Raw genomic sequence first — 24,508 nt, 5'->3', positions numbered from 1 at the left:
ATTAAAATCTGTTCTATGCCGCGCATACTAACCAATCCCTAAAACTAGTTTCAATAGTCAGTCTTCTTTTAATATAAATTGTACCTTCTATGGAACCAGATACACTTTTAAGTAATTTAAATAAACATCATACAAGTGCTCAAACAGACAGTGCTATGGAAATATTGTATTCGGATGAATATTTCAAATAAAAAAAGTACAGTTGGAAAGTAAATAAAAGCTTTATTGGAAAGATTATTATTATTTATTCTTTCTTTACTAATGATATTGACTTTTTAACGATTATTCTTTTTATTTTTGTATTTTATAATTTACATCATCGAATTACACGATTTACTTTGCAATTTTGAAATATTAATGCAAATGACTTGATTAAATCAGGTATGTTTATTAAAAAAACATTGAAAATTTGAAACATTGAAACATTGAATTTTGGGCGTGCAAATCAGCAGTACCAGTAATTTTTGTAAAAAAAATAACTGGTACTGCTAAAACAGTTGCAACGAGAACTTCTTCTTCGTTTTTTCTTTTTAATAATTTAAAATTATACACATTTTTTATTTGTGGACATAATTTAGTAATTAATAAAAAATACTTTTACCAGATCAAATAATCAGCAGCTTTCAAAAATACCTCATGAACCCTGCTTTAAAATAGTAAATTGTTTACCTTTATAAAAAAAAAAAGAAAAAAAAAGAAAGAAAAAAATTATAATGCCATTTTCAATGTTACAAAAAATGACAAGAAACAACAATTGAAACAACAGGAAAGAACAATAGCAGTGAATAGGGGGTATGACCCCCTAATGTATCAAATTAAAAAATGTCATGTTAGTTTAAATATTTGTGACTTCAAACCTTTTTATAATGCCTCGTACGTCATATGTGTTATCATCGTACATTCATTCATTCAAATATATAAAAAGCTAGCATTAATGTTTCTTTTACATAAACACCTTTTTATTTTATCTCTTTAATAGTTAAGTTTTTTTTAAAAATCGATAAGATAGTAGCAGCCATGTTTAATAAAATAGCATATTTGCTGTGCATGCAGAAAAAGTTAATATAATTTTACTGTTATTATAAACGTCAAAAAGTAAAAACATAAGAAAAATTTTGTAAACTTGACAAAAAAACTAAATAATAAATAAAATGAAATGAAAGCAGAATTTTGCGTCTAACCAAGTCACGAGTACTAAATTACATTTTACTCCAAATAAACACACGCCATTTCTCACAAAAAGTACTTTATTTCGATGAATTTCTGAGCTGAATACATTTATAGTGAGCATAAAAATATAATTCACATTAATAACTCACCAATCATAGAGTAGCTCATTACATTTTACTGATCAAATAAAGACATACTATTTCTAAATAAAAAAAGTTCTTTATTTCGATGAATTTCTGAACTGAATACATTTATTGTGAGTATAAAAATGTAATTCACATTAATAATTTACCAATCATTACATTTTACTGATCAAATAAACACATGCTATTTCTAAATAAAAAAGGTTCTTTATTTTGATGAATTTCTGAACTGAATACATTAATTGTGAGTATAAAAAGGTAATTCACATTAATAATTCACCAATTATTACATTTTACTGATCAAATAAACACATGCTATTTCTAAATAAAAAAAGTTCCTTACTTTGATGAATTTCTGAACTGAATCTATACAATTGAGCAAATCCTTATTAATTACTCCCCGATCATCAAAGTAAGAGCAGTTTTACAATACACAATTTGGCAGTTAAATATCATGTTCAGTTATTTAAACGGTTGTTGAGCATTAGATGAAATAAATCTTGAGAAACAATCCATTTATCACCAGCAGGTAACGTAAGAAGATCGGGTCCGTATTCTATTAGGAGCAAGAGGCCCCGGCATAAAAAAGCCATCAATTCCTAATATCTGATGACAAAGTGAGCATTCGAAACATTGTTTATTGGCTTTAAAAGAAAGGAAGACAGAATTTGCAATATTTCATTTCGCATGGTCCGTCTCACTAAGTAATTGTCAGACCACCTGCGTACTTTTGCACACTCCCGAAAAAACACAGGAACACCTTTCATATTTAACGAATAAATTGCCCAATAAAAAAGTAAGCGAAATCCCGAAGAGCTCTGTTTGAAATAAATTTTCTTTTAAGGAGCAGTTGTGTCCCATTCGACTGTGATTAGGTGGCGGTGTTGACAGCAATGTTAGGGTTGTGGCAGACGACACTGGTCATGTTGCTATGGATACGACCTTGACGTTTGACCTCTACCACCTAGCTATTGCCGCCGTTGTCCAATCAATTGAAGCTTGTTTTTTTATTTCCGTCTTTTTATTTATTTATTTTTTAGAAGACGCAAATGGCAAATGATAGGAGGTTTCGGAGTTTTTTTTTTTTTTTTGCCTTTAAAGTATTCATTTTGATACGACTTTTTTCTCGTTTTGCTTCTTTAATGGATATTTAGAAGCATTTCTTTGTCAACTTTGAGATAATGTTTGTATAGGCGGCAGTAGCTCTCTATTTTCGTCTGGTTTCATGGATGAAATATACACCGTCACGCATAATCAAATGAGGTTGTTCTTTAGATGCTTTTATTCTTATTTGTGGGAAGTGAAAAAAATTTTTTAAAGCTTTAGTAAATCGTTCTTTTCGAGGCAATCAAAAATAATATTTATATAATATCGCCAAGAAAATATTAGATATAACAGAGCCACTTTTCATATATATATGAAAGAAATTGTCGATTTTGAATCAATGAAGGAATTGCCCTCATAACGAACAATCTTCGGCCACCTAGTGTTCATATTTTTAATGAGGTGTTGATAAAAATCTACAAACTTCTGAGCAAATTTCTGAAGAAGACATTTTGTATAACATCAAAATTTTTGTCACATGAAAAGCGTTGTGGTGATTAGAACAAATGGAAATACGGTGGTGCAATGTCAGGTAAGTATGATGGGTGAGGCAGTTTCTCTTCAATTCATAGATTTTTGTCAACGTTACGTCTTCCGAATCAGTAGAAATCTATCATCTTAAACAAAACAGCCGGATTTAAACTTAAAGGACTACCTTTGGCATTTACGGGCGTATAGGTTTGAATAAACATTACAAATGCTTTTTATAGCAACTCTTCCTTTGCTATCCTTGTGAAATTCAAAAAGCATACAGTGCCGTGTAAGTCCCTTCTGGTAGTATTTGTCTGGAGAAAGATTATTCAAGATCTCAAAACTACATTAGATCTCAAAATCACAAATAAAAATTATGTTATTTACGAGTAAACAAGACACTTTTCAAGTCTAAAAAGTTCTTGTCGAAACTTTGAAGTGCAAAATGATGATTAAAAAAATTGAAGTGTGTAACAACAACATTACTCCTTCCCCCTAGTATTAGGCAAGAAAATGTACATAAATAAAGCAGAATATTTATTGTATGTGTGCATGCAAATCCACAATTCTGAACGGATCCGCATTAAATTTGACGTACATAAGTTCAAAGACACGGTTCACCTGATTTAAAACTCCCTCTGATCAGGTGCTACATCCCAAAGAAAGAATTTTCCATTGGATTTAATAAATATTTGTGATGACCGGGATAACCTGGTTGGTAGGGCACTGGGCCCATGTCCAAGAGGTTGTGGGTTCTATCCCCAACGGCCGAAGACTCCCTGTGTAGTTAATGGTGACTGATGCAAGTTTATTGTGTCGAGTCGCAAAGTCCTCCATGTTCCCATTACAAATCATACCTTTGAGGGTACTGATCAAGGAGTTTTGTTATCTTCTGAATTGGTTCACAATTACAAGGCTACGGAGTTGAACATTGGTAGTCGTAAACTCGAAATTGGGTCTGCTGCTCAACGACGGTTATAAAATAGCAGTTGTATTTATCACCACATTTAATTAAGCCTTACTGGGGCCGATATTAGTTTGGTAAGAAAGAAGATACATGGCTGATATAGCAATTTACATATTATTAATATGTTTTCTCAAATTTATGTTTTAACTATGATCAGTCAAACTTATGTTTAACTTTTAATTCAATGAATATCAATCAGCTATCAATTATAATATCTATTACAAACTCTTAAGAAAATAATTTATCGGTATATTTTATTTCAAACAAGAAAAAAAAAGAACGTGCTGTAAAAAAAAAAAAAGTTGTGTTCTCAGTTGTTAAAAACCACTTTGAGCATGATGTGAAGCTATTAAAATCCTATTTTCAAGTTTATTAAGTTGCAGACTCCATCTGCTTGTGCCCGCAAAACCCTCCTGTGAACTTTCCTCAAATTATAGCATATTTAAGGTCAGACCATATTTCCTTGAGCTCTAATCTTGCAACTTTATAATCGACAGATGCCTCGCAAAGATTCCCACGCATTATTCTCACGCTTCCGATAAACCACGATTCAAAAGGGAAACTTAACTATGCAACGAGGTATGCTGGCACGCCAAATCCCGAAGAGCATTTAAGTTTTTGTACTATATAAGTTCAATTCGAGAACCAATCAAATTAGTTCATCCTTTTGAAGTATCAGTTATAATTGGCTGCTTTTCTTCAGCATTAGTAAAAAGCAAGTTAGCATTTTAAAAAGAGATCGAATATGCTTTTTTTTAATTTTACTTTTGTGTCATATCCTTGTGTCATGATTTGGTGTTGGAATTCCAAAAAGCATTTTCCGAAGTCGTGTTGTTTGTTAGTTTTTGTACTGTAGAAGTTCAATTCGAGGACCAATCAAATTAATTCGTCCGTTTTAAGTATCATTTATAATTGACTGCATCTGCTCAGTGTTTGTAAAAAGCAAGTTAGCATTTTAAAAGTGACCGAATATGCCTTTCTTTTATTTTACTTTTGTCATGTGTCATATCCTTGCGTCATGTTTTGGTGTTGGAATTCCGAAAAGCATTTTCCGAAGTCGTGCTGTTCATCAGTCTTTGTATTGTAGAAATTCAATTCGAGGACCAATCAAATTAATTCGTCCGTTTGAAGTATCAGTTATATTTGACTGCATCTGCTCAGTGTTAGTAAAATTAGTATATTTTAATTCCATCTCTGTATAGCTAGATAGAATTTTTTCTAAGAAAGAGAACATGCTTCATTCATTTATTTATTTTGTCATGTGTCGTGTCATTTTGTCATGTTTTTTGTGTTGGAATTCCAATAAATATTTTTCGCAGTCGTGTTGTTTATTAATTTTTGTATTGCATAAGTTCATTTCGAGGACCAATCAAATTAATTCATCCGTTTGAAGTATCATTTATAATCGACTGCATCTGCTCAGTGTTTGTAGAAAGCAAGTTAGCATTTTAAAAGAGACCGAATATGCCTTTCTTTTATTTTACTTTTGTCATGTGTCAGATCCTTGCGTCATGTTTTGGTGTTGGAATTGCAAAAAGCATTTTCCGAAGTCGTGCTGTTCATTGTCTTTGTATTGTAGAAATTCAATTCGAAGACCAATCAAATTAATTCGTCCGTTTGAAGTATCACTTATAATTGACTGCATCTGCTCAGTGTTAGTAAAATTAGTATATTTTAATTCCATCCCTGTACAGCTAGATAGAATTTTTTTTAAGAAAGAGAACATGCTTCATTCATTTATTTATTTTGTCATGTGTCGTGTCATTTTGTCATGTCTTTTGTGTTGGAAATCCAATAAATATTTTTCGCAGTCGTGTTGTTTATTAATTTTTGTATTGTATAAGTTCATTTCGCGAATCAATCAAATTAATTCGTCCGTTTGAAGTATCAGTTATAATTGGCAGCTCTGCTCAGTGTTAATATTATTTATGTTCCATCTCAGTGAAACGAATTGGGAATTTTTAAAGAAATAGAATATGATTCTTTTATTTTACTTTTGCCCCTTGTTTATTAGTTTCGGTATTGTACAAATTCACCGCTATGTCAAATCGAATTTTCTAGTTTGTTTTAAGTATCAATTTTAATTAGTTGCTTCTGCTCAGCGTTAATAAAAATCACATTTGCTTTTATTCACTACGTAGCGAAATGGTTTTTTCAAAGATATAGAAAACGTGTATTTTGTTTGAAGCGAGACAAAGACAAATTTGCTCTCCAAATTATGAAGAGCAATTTCCGAAGTCGGTGCTTTTTATTTAGTTTTATATTGTATAATTTCCATATTAAATAAATCTTTATATTTTTACTTGCTGAAAACTAACAACGTTATAGAAAAATTTAAATCGTTTTTAATATGTAATAAAACGTGAAAAAAGTATTTTTTATCAAAATATGTTTTTAAATAGAAATAAAAATCTATAATTCATTCTGTTTCTTCTTTAATTCTCCTTGCAAAATTCTCAAGTATGATATTTTTACTTTTACTATAAAAGTTCTTTCATATCCTATATATAAAATCAAATTATCTATTCCTTTCATTAAATAATTTTTAAAATATCCATTCCATTCAAATAATAAAATTACTTTTAGATGTTTTTCTCCATAAAAATCCTAAAATAACTATGAGATGTTCTCTTACATAAAATTACTTTTAAATGTTCTCTTAAAATTCACTTTTAAATGTTCCCTTATATGAAATTACTTTTAAATACTCTCTTACAAAGAATTACTTTTAAATGCTCTCTTACCAAAAATTACTTTTGCATTTTCCGTACCGTGAATTACCGTGAAATTACTTTTAAATGTTCCTTACATGAAACCAAACTTCAAAATTCTACCTAACATAAAACCACTTATAAATTTTCCTTTTCATAAAGTTACATCCTAATTTTTTTTCTCACGAAATTACTTCAATATATATTCCTTTTCATGAACTTACTTACAAATATTTTAACTTAACAATCGAGATAATTGTCTCTGATCAATTCCATGGTAGCAGGCAAAACATCAGACAACTTTTTTTGCCCTATTTTAGCTACTACATATTAAGATATCTTCACAAATTTTGCTGTGTAACAATTTATATTTCTCTCTATTAAAGACAACGCGATAGATTTTCCTTAGGTGGAAAAACATTTTATTTAATAAAATAAGAATATGCCATAACAGATGTGACAAAAAACGGAATGTCTTAACAATATGACCTACAGTACTGGCGAAAGTCGTTTTCGCACCCCGGACGATGCTGAAAAGAGCGCCTTTTGGAAATAGAATTTTAGTTTAATTAATGAGACCTCAAGTATTCTAGAATAACTATCTATTCTACGTATTATTTTTAATGATCATAATCATTTAAGACAAACAAATGTAAACAAGCAAATTTATTTTTTCGTGCAGACGGCAAACAGTTGCATGTTCGATAAAAGCCAAGGAATTTTGCATCCCATGTGTCATTGTGTAGTGGGATTGTGAGATGTCTTAGAGCAATATTCATGTTTTGCCCTCTTTCATCACTTCACTGTATTTGATGGATAATTAACAACTTTGTGTGCACTTGTTTGATTATGAGCCAATGAATTTCATTGTAAGGGACTTTTTAGCTAAAACGAAACAAGTTAAAAGAATACACGGTAATGAGAAAACAGTAAAGAATACATTTTAAAGCAAAAATAAACTTTAAAAATAATTTAGTTTAATGGCACTGTTTAATTTGTTAGTTAATTTGTAATTACTGTTACAATTTAATTTGTAATTACGGCACTGTTCAAAAACTAAAAGAAGCGGAACCAAGTAAATGAGTAGCTAGTTAAAATCGGTCTTTACATTTCAGGTTAAATTGGTAATTAAAATGGACTGTGGCTTACCAACTAATTTTATTTAACTTTTTAAGTCGTGACGAAACATTTTTGCCATTAATAACATTTCTTTTCTGAATATTGAGAACAGGTATTGGAGACTTAACTGATCGAAGTCTTACATGCGTATACTCAAATTATATCTGATATATAAATATGTATATATATATGATATATATAATGCATAAATATATGGAGGTTGGTACCCAACCTCTCATCTTCCACACATCCCAAACGTCATGAATTCTCAAAAACATATCCGTCATTGAACAGCCGACCCAATTTTTGGGTTTACGACTACTAATGTTCAACTCCACAGCTTTGTAATTTTGAACCCAATTAAGAAGACAAGGAAACTCCTGGATCAAGTATTGGGAGACATTTGCCTTCGTGGAGGAATTTTTGAGGGAACTAACCCGCATTTGCGTTACATGAATTGAAAGACCACGAGAACCTTCCACGGTTAGCTTGACGGCCAAAGGACTCTAGCCCGTGATCCGTCTACCACTGAGGATATTTCACGTCAGCACAGTGGTCGATGCAAGCAGGATGCAAATTCGTATCGACCAGCCATTGCTGAGATTGGAACCTGTGTTACCTCATTGGAGAAGGAACGCCATCGCGGCTGTCAGAAATATATCACGATATTTTCCCAATTAATCTAATTTCTACATTAATGTCAATTATCACTTTGTATAAAACTCATGATATTGTCATATTTGAGAATATCGTATGACTATGTGCATGATCGCAGCCGGTGACCTATGTAAATCAGAACCTGGCGTTGTTCTACATGTTGGCAAACTTACCTTCATGGTAACCGATAAGTATTGATTATTTTTTTACATAAATTTTCTGATATTAATTGGACGCGTGTTTTAAGTGTCATGGGTTTAAGTTAACAATGTGTTTTAAGTTAACACATATTAATGAGAAACATTGGCACATTTTGACCGGCATTGCAAAATGCGCATTTAATCAGCTTTGCAAATTTTAAATGGTATTTTTTTTAAACAAAGTTTTTCGAACTCGAAAGTTTAAGGAATATTCATTCGATTTGGTGAAACTTCATAACATTTTCATTCTTAACCTAATTTCCTGTGTACGCGAGATGCTTTAAATCACGTTTATTATAGTTGTACTTATTTAAGTAATGTAAGTTGTTGTTTTTTTTTACTCAATATATCCCACTGTTGTTAAAAAAATATTTAAAATGAAAAATTTTAGTCGTCGAATAACAATTTTAGGTTTATAAATATTTTTTACGAATATATAAACTCATTCACTCGTCTACAAATAAATTCTCTGTTGTATTGATGCCTCGTTGTTACTTGCTTATTCACTTAACTTAAAGCAATGTTAAACTTAAACGTGAAACTTAAAGCAATGCCCCCTCAGCTATGGCTTAACGAATGGTTCAGAGATGAGATCCTTCATGGATAATGTGGAACTTCTACGTCAAACAAGTGGTTTTTCTTCTACGCACTTTCCTTTTCATCTTTAGTGAAGCATTTGCAGAAGGAACTTTAATTATAAAAAAAGTTAATTTAAGAACAAATAATTTTAAAAAAAACCTTTAGGTATATCTATCAAACAAACAATATTTTTAGAAAAGAAAAACTTAATAATTTAGATAACATTAAATCTTAAAAGAAATACCTCTTTAAAAAATATATACTCGCATGACAGACATGACAAGGAATTATGACTGACAAGACAGCTTAAGGAAGTTAGCTTCACTTAACTAACTAAAAATTATAATTATTTTAATATAATGTTCTTTACTTTGTTTTTTGAAATTAGAAACTTTTTTATTTTGTTTCGGACAGTAAATTTTCCAAAATTTTAAAAATGGTAGCGGACATGACGTCTGTCTGCTTTTCATTCAATTGATTTTCTGTTGTTTATTAGTTCTTGCATTAATGTTTATATCGCCTGAAAAATTACTTGTTGTTAAGTTTAAAAGGTAGAAGATTAATAAACCATAACTTATAGTAAAAACAATAATAAATAAATAAAAAAATGATTTTTTTTTGCATTGAAAATAATGATGTAAAAACATTGAGCAATTTTTTACGTACAATTTTCCCCTATTGTTTCTAACTTACACTTAATCCGTTTAAAAAATGTTTAATTGAAAACGTTATAAATTATTTAATGCATTCTTTGCTTATAAGCAGATTATCTGTTTCGTTGTCAAATAAACATTTCAAAAATAAGCTTAAATTTTACTAACACATAATCCATTGACATTAATGAATAATTTAATAAGATTAAGGATTATTTTTGCTTAATAAGGGTTCTTTCACAAAAAGCTTATTTATTATTTTTAAGAAAATAATACCCTAAGAGCTTTTGACACTCGACACGTAATATATAGACCCGTTCCCATATAAACCCATCTAGTGGGAGCAAACTGCTTAAATAAAAAGAGAGAAGAAGCTTTTTACTATCCAATGATACTTTTTTTCTTCCCTTTTATTTATTTTTTTACTGTTCCTAATCTTACCAGTAAAAAAGGGGGGGAAATTAAAAGAAGAGAGGGAAAAAAATGACTAATTTTCTTCGGCATAAAACTTTTTCGTCACTAAGGCACTTCCCTAGAGATACCTCCATACACAAACTATAAATAAAATAATAAAACTAAAATAAGACTTTAAAAATAGGAACGGGCACCCTAAGAAATCCCCATACTTTTCCGGAGCAGGATTTTCGAATCATTTTTCGGTTATTTTACGCCCTTCCTCTTGCTATAGGCTATTTGTTTCTCAATAAAGCGTACGAAAAGAAAAAGCGGATGGGAATAGGGGTAAAAACAGGACAAGAAAAAATCCCTTTTTTTTTTCAGCCTTCCCCATTTTCCCAAACAGTCTCATAAGCTTACGTTTTTCTTTCCGTTTTTTATTTTTATTTTTTAAGAATTCCGGACTCCGTTTTCCCTCTATTTCCCAATGGATTATGAGAACTGTTCCAAGAATAGCTTCGAAATTCTCGGATTTTTTTTTTCTTCTTTTTTTTCTTCATTGATTTCTTTAAATTTCTACCTGCGAAGACGTTCTGAGAAATTTTTTGCTTAAATACTATGGAATAAGATTGTATAAATAGTATATTTAGATAGATGAGAGATTTTTTTTTTTTTGCATAACAACTCAACGAAATAGAGGGTTGAATCAAACAAATCATATTACTTACAACTAAATGTTGAATGAGCCTGTCAATTTATTTGCGAAGGTATTAAGACAAATGCGTTGCCCACTATACCATTTTAAACCATTACAAACAAAGTATGTTAACATACTCAAATTGTGCTGATATATAATACCACGTGAAGGATTATTCTTCATCTATAAGTTGATGTATATTAAATATATATGAAACTGGAAATGGTTGTGGCCAAAAAAATTATGTAAATCTTTCATTACAAAATCCATTTTAACCAATTTACCTTTTTAACGACTGCATTTAAATTAGTTTTAGAAACTGATGTGTAGGGTACATAAGAAGAAAAAACAACAAAGTAAAAAAAAAATTGTAATTTTTTTCAATAACTTTTGATCTAATGATTGCATTTTCCCCTACTAGAACTCAATCTTGATGATCTCCCAACGGATTGTCTGTGAATAACCATACTTTTTTTCCTTTGAAGGGTTTAAATTATTGATCCTCAAAATATGGGACAGGGTATAGCCGCAATATGGAAAATACGATCCCGATAGTTCAGTCAAGAGAGTCACTTTTTGTGTGTTTCCCCATAACTCCGAAACTAATGAAGTGAATCAAAAAATTTTTGTAGATAATCATAGAACTTGCTCAAAGATAATTCCATATTAAAAATATTTTCATCATTATTTATTTCAATTTGCTAATGGTAGAAAAAATATTTGAACTAAAAGGTTAACACATTTTTGTACCGATTTGATTTGCCAAAATTCAAAATTTAAAGGAAATTAGCTGAATAGTTCTTGAGAAATAAAAACTTGAAAAATGACTTATTTGCAATGGAGAAATGCACATAAAGTTAAAATTAACATAAAGTATCTTTACATTAATTTTGACTGCTCCCCGTTTAAGCTAATAAGATCATATTTTCCAAATAGCAACAAACCCCCACCTTTTTTTGAGAGTCAAGAATACAAATTTGTGGAAAAAATGAATGTTTATTCAGAGAAAGTGTATTCTTTTGTCTCATTTCATAACTTAAAATATCGTCTGCAAAATTTAATTAGAATGTTTAAGATTAGGCCCTTGAGCCATTAAGATTGAGTTCTACTAAATAACTGAATAAAAATCTGATCGTTGGATCAAAAGTCAAAATGCTCTCTCTTGTCTCTAATCAATGCAAATATGGAGAAAAATCTGAAAAAAAAGTTTTAAAGAAATAAGAATTTTCTCTGCCATATTTAAACCAACAGGGTTTAAGATATTTCAATAAAATATTTTTTTATAAACCTTTTAGTTATTAGTTTTTATAAGTTAAGGGGAGAACTTGAGTTTTGCTTTCATTTTCACATAAATAAAATTACAAACCAATTATTATTATTTTTTTTTTAAGTTTACAAACCTCTGTTAGTCTATAGACTTACAAAACATTTATCTTGGCTGTTATCACTTATTGTTGCGAAGTTTTCATTTCTGTTCCAAAGAACTTGATCAAAAAACTGGAATTAATACAAAACCAGGCACTCAAGTTGTTCGTTAGGGCAGAGTAGACTACTTTCATCGACTCACTGCTAATATTGAGTCAATTATTGAAGAGAGAGCTTTCATACTTAATGAAAAGTTAATCAGAACTAATGAAATGTTTTGGGAATGTATCTGAAATGTACCTAAACTACAGTACTAAACTACAGTACAGAATGTACTAAGACTTAAACTACAGAGAATTCTAGAATTAAGAGTAGATCTGGAATTTGATGATGAAATTTACCAGCGTTTCCTAAAATTCCCTAACCCTGTGAACCATGTCGAAATAACTACCAACTTCTTTAGAATCAATTTCTTCAAAACAGCTGAAGAATCCTTGCAGTTAATATCCTCTACCTTGAGCCTGAATGGTTAAATTCTTATACTGATGAATGAACTCTCAGCTTATGTCGGAGCAGGAATACTTTCTTCCATCTTTTCCTTTTATTTTTCCATCTATATCCTTTTTTCCAAATTCCTTTTATATCCATCTGTTCATTTTTTTAACGCAAAAAAAAAACCTGTCTTTGATGGTAAATTAAGACTATCTGATTAATAAAGATCACTGATTTAAGTGAACTGATTTTTTTATAAAAAAAAATTTATTTAAATCAGAAATATTTTTTATTTAGGATAATTTTGAAATCAGCTCTTGAATTTTTTTTTTGTTTTTTTTTTTGGACATGACATTGAAGCTTCGATCTAGAGAAAATGGAGAACAAAAATTCTGGTAAAATTACCGTACTGTATGGTAATGGCATTTCAAATATAAAAAAATTTAATCAAACTAATTTTGGTGATAAAACCCAAAATACACGGTACTTAAACCATTCATTAGAAACGTTTCCGTTCATATGGCAATAGCCTACCGAAAATGCTGGTTTCCAAAATTATAGTTCTTCCTATCACACACTTAGTAAAAAATACAAAACTGAAAAGTAAATTTAACCAAAAGAAAAATTATTTTGATGCCATGCGAAGGTGTTATGCGAATATTACTAAATTTTATCATTTATTATAAAACCATATTTAATTGTTACTTTTACGAAAATCATTACCAAAGTGAAATTACCGTAAAAATTATGAGAAAGTGATGCATTTAAATTATTGTTTAACGTTGTAAATAAAATATTAAAAAAAATAAGTAAAAAGACTATATGTGGTTTAATGTGTTGTGAAACTTTTAAATTATACATTTCCATTAGTTGTTTTCAAAATAATTTGCTATTTAAAAAGAATATTTCAATCATACGAATTTTGCTTGATGTTTATATAACTACAAATGCTTTCAAAACTTCTCAAGTGGTTGGTATACATAAATACGAATAAAAAACTTGTTCTGCCAAAAGCAATATTGAATATTTGTTAGATTTTTTTTCAATAATTTATTCTTTATTTTATATTTAATGAACAAATAGGGTCTTTGTATTTGCAAATTTCTGCAAATATTAAGCTCACAAGAAAAGAAAAAAATAAATAAATAAATTTTTTTCAGTGATTAGTTTATAATATATATGTATTTATTTAAACTATTTTAGCTAGTTTCCCTAGCTAAAATAGTTTAAATAAATACATAATACGAAGTACTTTAGTTATATTGTTTTTAAATAGTATCAGAGTTTTGATTGACATTAGTAAAAAAAAAATCAAATAAATCTAATTTAAACCGAAGAAATTCAATTTTAGTTTAATGAGTTTTTTCCACCCCTGTTTAAAACTCTAAATTGAACTTATTTCAATTAAAAAAAAAAAAAAAAAAAAAANAAAAAAAAAAAAAAAAAAAAAAAAAAAGTGTTTGTCTTTTAGGCGTCACCTACCTCTATAACTTCCTTTTTCACAAATGACTTTTTTTTTCCTACTCTTTTCTCTTTATTTTTTATTTCACCTGAGCATCTTTGCAGCCGCCAGCCGCAGTCTAGTAGCCGTCATATATAAATAAATAACTGCGACAACACTATCATTATAATTTTGCCTCACAGGCTCCGAGAGGCGGCAAGGTAGGGGTGAAAATAGTAGGGGGGTGTCCTGTGAGTCTCCTAAGGAATATTATAAAATAATTAACCCCCCACCTCCCCTATCACTTTTCTTCTTTGTACAGTGAGAGAAAGTATGCTATAATCACTATAAGTTAAGAAATATTAGTGACGTAAAGGACCAGTGAAAGGCCATTTTGAAAAGTTGACTTTTTTTTTCTTTTGTGGACTAGAGAGACCGCCAAACTATTTTTTAAATGATGAGGGGGGGGTAGTAAGAAGGACGAGGGGAGGAACTGGTTATAGAAAGTTTTTATTATAATACTTTTTCACGTTTTTCTTCATTTCCTTCATGGTAAGTTTTCACTTATTTTTTTACTATTTTATTTTATTTCTTTTTTAAATTTTGGAATTAGGTGAAAGAAGACATCAAAATTGAGATTGCAACCTGTAATTTCAGCCGAAAAAAATACAATAGCGTGAGTGAGGTAATTATGATATTTCGAGCTTTCAATAAATGAGAGCGAAATTAAAAAAGATTTTTTTTTTTTGTGATGAAAGCGCATAATGTTACCGAGCCAGCTGCAAAATAGAATGAGAAATATTTTAAAATTTTTGTTTATTTATTTTTTTAAAAAAAATCTTGAAATCGTACATTTTCTTATGCTGGTATATTTCAAACCTCATAAAGAACATATTTATTCATATTATCGTGAAAATTAGTGTTTTATAGTCTCTACTTCTTCTTATAATAATAATATGTTATTCGGTGCATGTTACTATATTTTATAATAATAATAAGATGAAGAATGATAGGGAAATACTATTATATGTTATTGTATTCTGTTATCAATATTATTATTTTAAGTCATAATTATGGGACATCAATCTAAAACTCATATTTGATTTGTTAACAAAATAAATCTAAATTATTTAATAAAATATAATGATATTACAAACAGCAGAAGATTAACACGTATAATAAAATATAATGATATTACAAACAGCAGCAAATTACAGTTGAAGAAGAATCGTACCGATTAACATGTAAGAAATTGACTTTCATGCAAACATGTTAGTTAGATAAATTGGAAGAGATAGTAAAAAAAAAAAAAGATAAATTACAAGAAATAGAAAATATTTATTGTTCTATTTAAAGAAAAAATATATAAATCACAAGAAATAGAAAATATTTATTATTCTATTTAAAGAAGAAGAAAAAAGATAAATTGCAAGAAATGGAAAATATTTATTATTCTATTTAAAGAAATAAATAAGATGAATTACATGAAATAGAAAATATTTATTATTCTATTTTAAAAAAATTGGAAAAAATGAAAGATTAATTTAAAAGAAGTTAACAAAGTAAATCTGATTTACTTATTTATTTATCTTTATTCAAAGAATGAACAGTAATTGAACCTCTAACTGCAGAAAGGTTCTTGCGAAATTGCAATCAAAAAGTTTCAAAATTGTAATTTTTTCTTTTCGTTAAGTTCAGTACTTATTATGTTTTAATGAATGTTTAATGCTATCATGTATATCACAGTAGTTTTTAAAACTAATCGAATAAAAATTATTTTGTCGAACATAAAATCTTTGCTGAACAAACGAGAGTTAATCAAAAGCAGCATTAAAGCATAGAATTATTTAGACTATTTAGACTATTTGCATGTATAAAAATTGAAGGTATAATTTAAATCAAATGCATGAGGAATTGTCTGATTATAATAAATATATAGCAAAATTATTGTTTCATTTATATGTCAATATTGAATGTCCGGTAATAGAAACCGAGTGTGCGATTGATCACAAAATAACTAATAGTTGTTGCCAACTAGCCAATGGTAACTCTAAAATACAGTTTGATTTGAGCACTACTCTGTAAAAAATTCTAGATCAAATTACTGTATAAAGTACCGGCATTTTGGATACATTATCCGTAAAATCTATTTTTACTGTAAAATATTATACCGCATTTTTTAAAGTAACATTTATTTCCTTCCTTCCTCAATGGCACGACAACCCCGGGTGGGCCCTGGCCTTCTCAATCAACTTCCTCCAGGCCTGTCTCTGCCTGGCANGACGGGAGGTACATTTATTTAATTAGACTAATTCTACAGTCTTTATTGTTGGAATAATTACGGTGTGTCTGATTTTATTGTTCCGTTACATATTCCTATAAAAATGGATTTTATGGTACAAAGTACCGACATTGTGAGTTTCGGTATTATATACGGTAATTTGATTCGGAAGTTTTTACAGTATACTTATGAGCGAAATATATAAAGGTTATATTTATAACATATCTATACGAATTTTCAACGAATACGCAAAATATATAATATCTGTAAGAAATATATCGTATAAGCGAAATATATAAAGGCTGTATTAATAATAAAAATTCTATTCTATAAGAATTTTCAACAAAAAAAATAATTAATTATACTGTTAAAGTCATTCCAATAATTTTATTCAAAGCCATTTGCTTACTCAAAAAATAATTTTAAATTTTAATCAAATAATAAAAAAGCGCTCTGATATTGTTCTTGTTAATGAATTATTGTGTGTAAGTATTGTTTCGTAAAATAAATTTTTTATGCATTACAATATATTCCACGCAAGAATACGTACTCATTAAAAATTACAGAATTTTGAATAATTAATTTTGTTTATTAACTCAAAGCACAGTGTAAATCTGGAAAAAAATATAAAAAAATGAAAATCGTGGGAAAAAATGTATCTATCTAGATTTTTAAAAAATATTTCAAACTCGAAGGCATATGCAATGAAAAACTTTTTAATAATTTGTTTAATTTAAACAATTTAGTATCAAAACACTTAAAATACTTTGATATGCATGTAAGTTTAATTGAATCATAAAAATTTTATTTGTTTTTACGCTTTGAGATATTTAAAATTTCTAAAGGTATTTTTCATAAAAATATCATAAAATTACCATCAAATTGCAAAAAGTGTTGAAACAATTATTGATAATATTAATTATGGTTGCATACAGCTAACTATTACTATAGTTGCCCTAAATAAAAATAATAATCAAAAAGTTTGCTGAGAGCTTGAATCGAATAAAAAAAAATTTCATGGGCATTCTTTTATAATTTAAATTTCTTTTCGTATCAGGATTTGTCAGGATAATAATCCAAACTAGAATTAATGAGTAAATTATGAAACCCCTAAAACGTTTTAAATTTCGATAGTAAAAATGTTTGTTGAAATTATTCTTGCGTAACTTTTGACGTTGCATTTGGTACCTTTGACGGTGATACCTGCTGCTAAATAAGATACGTAAAAATTAACATAAGAAACAATATATTCGTAAAATTACTTAAATTTTTTGATCCATGTGGAGGGTATTGTTCATAATTTTAGTAGCTATCCTCACGTTTTTCTTTCTTTGGAGCATGCTGATAATCGCATGGGATTTATCATATGCAGTAAAAATACCAAATCTTTGCCCGTACTGAGTACGGCAATCTGCTAAAAATACCATCTGTAAATCAATTTACGCAAATTTCAGGTTTTACACAGTTTCATTTACTTGGGTTACCACGTCGAATAAAATATATAGAAGATTTCAAAGATATTCTAAATCTTTTAATGTATGTAAGTGAACCATAAGGCGGATTAAAACGATTCATTAAATTCTCTCAAATAAAAAATTTTAACAATAAAATATTAGACAAACCAATAGTTATTCAATGTATGCAAGTGAACCATTAGGCGGATTAAAACGATTCATTAAATTCTCTCAAATACAAAATTTTAACAATAAAATATTAGACAAACCAATAGTTATTCAATGTATGCAAGTGAATCATTATGCGGATTAAAACGATTCATTAAATTCTCTCAAACACAAAATTTTAACAATAAAATATTAGACAAACCAATAGTTATTCAATGTATGCAAGTGAACCATTAGGCGAATTAAAACGATTCATTAAATTCTCTCAAATACAAAATTTTAACTATGAATTATTAGACAAACCAATAGTTATTCAATGTATGCAAGTGAACCATTATGCGGATTAAATCGATTCATTAAATTCTCTCGAATACAAAATTTTAACCACAAAATATTAAACAAACCAATAGTTATTCAATGTATGCAAGTGAACTATTACGCGGATTATAACGATTCATTAAATTCTTTCAAATACAAAATTTTAGCTATAAAATATTTGACAAACCAATAGTTATTCAATGTATGCAAGTGAACCATTATGCGGATTAAAACGATTCATTAAGTTCTCTAAAATACAAAATTTTAACTATGAATTATTAGACAAACCAATAGTTATTCAATGTATGCAAGTGAACCATTATGCGGATTAAAACGATTCATTAAATTCTCTCAAATACAAAATTTTAACCACAAAATATTAAACAAACCAATAGTTATTCAATGTATGCAAGTGAACTATTACGCGGATTAAAACGATTCATTAAATTCTTTCAAATACAAAATTTTAACTATGAATTATTAGACAAACCAATAGCTATTCAATGTATGCAAGTGAACCATTATGCGGATCAAAACGATTCACTAAATTCTCTCAAATACAAAATTTTAACTATAAAATATTAAACAAACCAATAGTTTTTGGTGACTCAGAGACCTGGACACTGGCCAGAGCTTAAGAAAGTAAAAAAGCCATTTTTTAACTGAAAATATCACTGAGTATTTTACATTGGATAATGTCATAGCACGGCTTGTTATCGCTTTGTCCGACATCAAAAGAATTCTTGGCTTCTTTTAAGTCTGTTTAAAAGTGTCAGCCAACGCCTGTCAGAACATTTCTACTAATAATAATTCAAATAAATGTTTTTTTGTTGTTAGCAAGTTTTTAGTATTTTTCATAGTTGCTTTTCAGCGTCATGTCCAAACTTGCATGAATTCTACGCAATTTTTACGCATCACAACCAGCGATTCTACTGTAATTTTCATCACGCCTCTAAACTTGGAAAAACCAACCAAATAAATAAATTTCAAGAAGAACCAAATCTATAAAATTATGCAGTCAATTATGATGCCAATTTTTGTTTTCTTCACAAACATGCCCTATTAATGAAGGGTAGAGTATATTACAATTCTTTTTTTCTTCATATCATAGAAAATAACTCTTATTTTCCTTTCAATTTTAATACTATTTTTCTCACAATTTTAATTCGTGCTTCAGCCATTTATAATGTTCTAAAAGTTTGATTGATAATTTATATTAAATGTTACAATGACTCTATTTTTTTATGCTGCACTTTATACGACATTGCAATAAACATGGTCAAACAAACTGGTTAAAAACTTTATCTGGGTACAATAAATACATAAGACAAATAGCATTTCTTGCACAAACGCCATGATACTTAATATATATTATGCCAAATGCTGACAATTTAATGAATCCAATTTAAAAAATCCTATTTAAATCAAATAATTTATGCATTTTTTATAATTTGCAAAGCCATCAATAGTTCTAAGAAAGTACTATTTATCATTTCCTCTTATAATTTTTTATAATTTTCGGAACCAAATATATTTCTTGATACTATAAGAAATTAATAATTACCATTCAGCAAACCTCGACAAGAGAAATATATATTTTAATAGAGAACAGTTTCTTTTTAATGAATCCAATTAAATAATTATTAAGAATTGCGAAATTGAATAAACATTTGCCATTTATTATATATTTGATTAAGACTAATTACCTGAAACAAAAGTTAAGTAAATAGCGAAAGTTAGAAAATAAATAATCAAATAGTACCCCTTTCCTTGATATGCATTATAACTAAATTGAACTTTCATATTCAAGTTAAGCAAGTTTTATTTCAATTAAAGTAGTTGAGATTAAAGAAATAGTAATTCCACTGTTCAAATTTAGGAAATTTTTCTAATCGCGACTAAACTTATATAAACTTAATTTTAAATAAATGTCATAATATCCTTTCAAATTCCACTGTTTGCGAAATAATGTTCTTTTAAAAATGTAACTCTGAAATCAAACTTCATTAAGCTTTCTAATTTATTTAAATTTTAATTTGCATCATAGCTTTAGAGATAAGCATTTTTTTAAATCTTTAATTACTGTATTTTAATAAGTCTGCCCTTTTCATTAAAATGAAATTCATACCTGAAAATAAAAATATAACTTTTGTAAGAGATTTAATTACTAATTTCTGTTCAATCATGTTTAAAATATATTGACATAACTATTCAAACGGAACTGAGCCGATCTCAATGCGGAATGAAGTAACTTCGCTTCGCGACTTTAAAATTTTAATTTTTCTGAGTTATAAAGCCTTGGTTCTTTGAAGCCTTGTTTCAGAACTGTGATAAACTATTTTGTAAATAAAGATTACTTTTTAAAATAGCCTGTGGATGAATTAAGGGACATTCTTATTCAATTTTAGCTGCTTTAATGTAGTTTTCATACAGGGTAAACACTTTTGAGCATTGTAAAAGTACCGGCAATTTTTAAGCATCATCCGTAAAATCCATCGTAAAATGTTATAGCGTAATGCTTACGTAATAACATTACGTAAAATGTCATAGCGTAATATTTATTTAATTAGTGTGATTCAGTGATTTTTCGGTAATTATTACTGTAAAAAATTACGGTATATCAGATTTTTTTGTTCCTTAACATGTCTCAATAAAAATGGATTTCAGCAGTAAAAAGTACCGGCACCATGAGTTCCAATACTTTTTACCTTTGGTGGTACTTTTTACTTTTACAGTGCGTGTGTCGAAGCCTTTCATCTAACTTCTAAGAAATCATTTACACTTCGAAAAATATTCAAAAATTAGTTATTCATATTTAACCATAAGGGTCAGTTTTTTCCAGAAGTATAAGATATTTAAAAACGTAACATGCGCGAAATAAGTGGTCAACTTATGTCATTCTTTTTGTTGTTATCATTTCATACATTATGTCATTCCTACTTTTCTTATATATTATGAATTAGTGATGCATGCCATTTATTATTTATTTCTTAAAATGTCAGTTCCCAGGAACATCTATGCATTTAGAAAACCTAACATTAATATTAATTTCAACAATAAAATTTATTTTGTTATGCTTTCAAGAAATCGTAAATGATTTTGGAACAATAATAGTTTTGTCAATCCATAATAGTTAATCAATAATAGACCTTAATAGTTTTGATCAATTCACAAAGGGATTTAATTTAGCTTTTTAAATTATTTTACCCGTTCGACGACATTCTGATACATTAAATTTCCTTAAAATATATACAATATTTTTTTTCGGGTCATCTTATGAATAGAATTTAATTACACACCTAAAAATTTTTATTTATTTCAGTGGTCAACAAACAAGATATACACAAGGTTAGATTACAAATGTTTTGTACCTTTTCGTTATACGGGATACATTCCTTTTTTCACAATAGAGGTCAACTTAGATAGGTAGCCAACTTGATAGGTTTTATTTTATGTTGAAGGGTGAAAAATCATGTGATAAATTACAATGACTTCAATAGTAAAACTTTAATTTACTTCAATAGTAAAATTAAACCATTTATTGCAAAATCGTAAATTAAGCAAAAGAATAATTATCGACATAATTTTTCAACATTTAATGCTGGAAATTACACTGAACGTTAAGGTAAGCGCGTTCGTGCCAAGAAAATCCCAAAAGAAATTGAAAGTGATATTAGAAGGAACTACACATTCTGAATCTGAAAGCCCACTTACTAACCATCTAAAATCAACAAACGCACAGGTCGAACGAAAGCCCCAACGCGCGCGCTCAAACTATAAGCGTAATAGTTTATGCAGTCAAAGAATAGGACAAGTAATTTGATCATAAATAAAACAGGATTTTCTCTTTTAAATTGTAACTTCTACTTGGGGTCCAACAGTATATTTAATCAGCATACGATAAAGTTATAAACATTTGGAAAAAATTTCGTGTTTCTTAAGTATTATTTTAAACAATCTTTAAACAGTTAAATATTCTTTTTCTTTACTGTTGAAAATTTTGAACCATAATATTAATTATACGGTGCTATTTAAATTATTACTATACAATTGAAACCATAATATTGTTCTTACGATACTGTGGATTGTACGATACTATTGATAGAAAACTAAGGGACAAAAATCTAGGTTGTAGAATATTTGCGTCATATTACGGTTCAAGCTACCGATAATATGTTTCAACGTTAGATCAAAACGTTTTTTTCTCCTCATTTATGAGTCTTCAAAAGCACTTTTCTGAATTGATTGACGTATGAAAATCAAGTGGAAAAACAGTTTATGTCCATATTTTTTAATAAAAAATGACGATTAGATAGCCATTTGTTGCATGGTGAGGATTACTAAGGTTTGACAAATCAAAAACGTGTAAAAAATCAGTTGTCTCCGAGAGTTGTCATACAGTGAAGGTGGGTTGTGAGGTTTCTGTCTTAGACAAGGAGAACAAAGAAAAGTAAAGCGAAGAAGTATTGATTAGGGTGGGAAAACGGTCCTTGTTCAACTCTATTTTCATTTTTTTTTTCAACTTGTAAACTTTGTAAAATTGTAAACTTTGTTTTGAAATTTTTAGGGAATGATTTCAATCGAATGCTTGCTCCTGAAAATTCTCAAACCTTTAAATTCGTTTTTTCAGACTCAGCCTTCATGGACAAAAACCGTTGTCCCCTCTTGATCTACAGATGTTCTTTTATGACCCAATTGTTGCTTGTTAATAATACAAACTACCGATATTTTCTATGACATTTTCGTGGAATATTATCTTTTATTCTTCCGGTTTAATTTTTTTTAAGCCTGGGTATTATTAAATTACAAATTTTCTGACATGAATGTTTGCCGAAAGTCAATTTATGTGTTAATTAATATAGTGAATTGGAAAAAAATTTTATGTATCTGTAATACATTGCCAAAATAAAAATTATTGTCTAACATTTCTAAAATTATCTTTGCAACATCTTTATTATTTTATTTATTCCATGAAAAGAAATCGAAATTATTATTCTAATTTCCATTAAACTGTCATTCTTTTAAAGGTGCTAATATAAAATGAAATATTGATTCAAATTTTTATTTCTCAATAACTGAAATTACAAGAACATAATTTTCAGAATCTTTTTACTTATACTATATACATGTAAAAAACTTTAAAAAAAAGAAAGAAAAAAAAAGAAGAATGAAAAGAAAAAGATAAAAAACGTGTTATACTTACTTACAGTTTTAAAATTATGTTGTAATGTAGTCATGATAAACTTACTTAGGAGGGGAGGGGGAATTCCTTTTTTTTTTTTTAAACAATAAATTCCTTTTTTTTTTTAAACAAAATGTTACATCATAATTAAAATTATTCTTTCAAAAGATTTAAAACTTTATAGTATTTTCATCGAATTGGTTCTACAAATTAAGTTTGCAATTCCAAAACGATAAAATTTAAATCTAACCATTTTCGCTCGGTTATCCTAACAACTTTATCCACAAGCCTGATTTTATTTTATTTTTTAATTCTTATTCAATTTTTGATTACCGGAAAGACTTTTCTTTTATTGTTATATTTACTATTTTTAAGTGTTTTTTTAAAAATTATTTGGCAATAGCGTGAAGAGTTAATTCTTAATATTGCTTTAGAATTTTAACTAGTTATTTTTTTTATATTCATAATTTTAATTGAATTTTTTGACTGAACACAGTTATACATAAAATCTATTTTAAATGAAAATATAACTTATTAAAAAGGCATTCTAATTTATAACCGTTTAATAAATGTAAAACTGAATAAAAGATTTTTTTCAAACGTTGCATAATTATGTGATTATTTTATAACATAATTATGTGATCACTTTATAACATAATTAAGTAATATCACTTTCACTTTTAAACTTTTACTGTATTAAATATGTATACAATCAAAATCAATGAGAATAAGAATACAGTTAAACATAATTTAATTCAATTATTTGCTATTAAATTCCGTTATAATTTTCATTAAATTTAAGTTCCTGAAAACAAAAGATTTACTTTGTTAATTCCTTTGTGTGTTGTTTTCTTAAGCCTATTGCACTATTAAAACTGACAACAATGAGAAACGGTTTTAGGCCATTATCTTTTTACGTTGGACAGAGACATAACGTTTA

At 28.3% G+C, this 24,508-nt stretch overlaps 1 protein-coding gene across 2 annotated transcripts in view; it reads left to right on the top strand.

Moving 5' to 3' along the window:
• LOC107449167 (Transmembrane O-mannosyltransferase targeting cadherins 2) overlaps window positions 1-24,508 on the top strand; it is a 339,786-nt gene that overhangs the window by 130,334 nt on the left and 184,944 nt on the right. The window lies entirely within an intron of this gene.

The sequence above is a fragment of the Parasteatoda tepidariorum genome, chromosome 1 (assembly GCF_043381705.1).
Source record: "Parasteatoda tepidariorum isolate YZ-2023 chromosome 1, CAS_Ptep_4.0, whole genome shotgun sequence".
In the NCBI taxonomy this organism is placed as follows: domain Eukaryota; kingdom Metazoa; phylum Arthropoda; class Arachnida; order Araneae; family Theridiidae; genus Parasteatoda; species Parasteatoda tepidariorum.
This window is presented reverse-complemented; position numbering and strand designations above follow the sequence as displayed.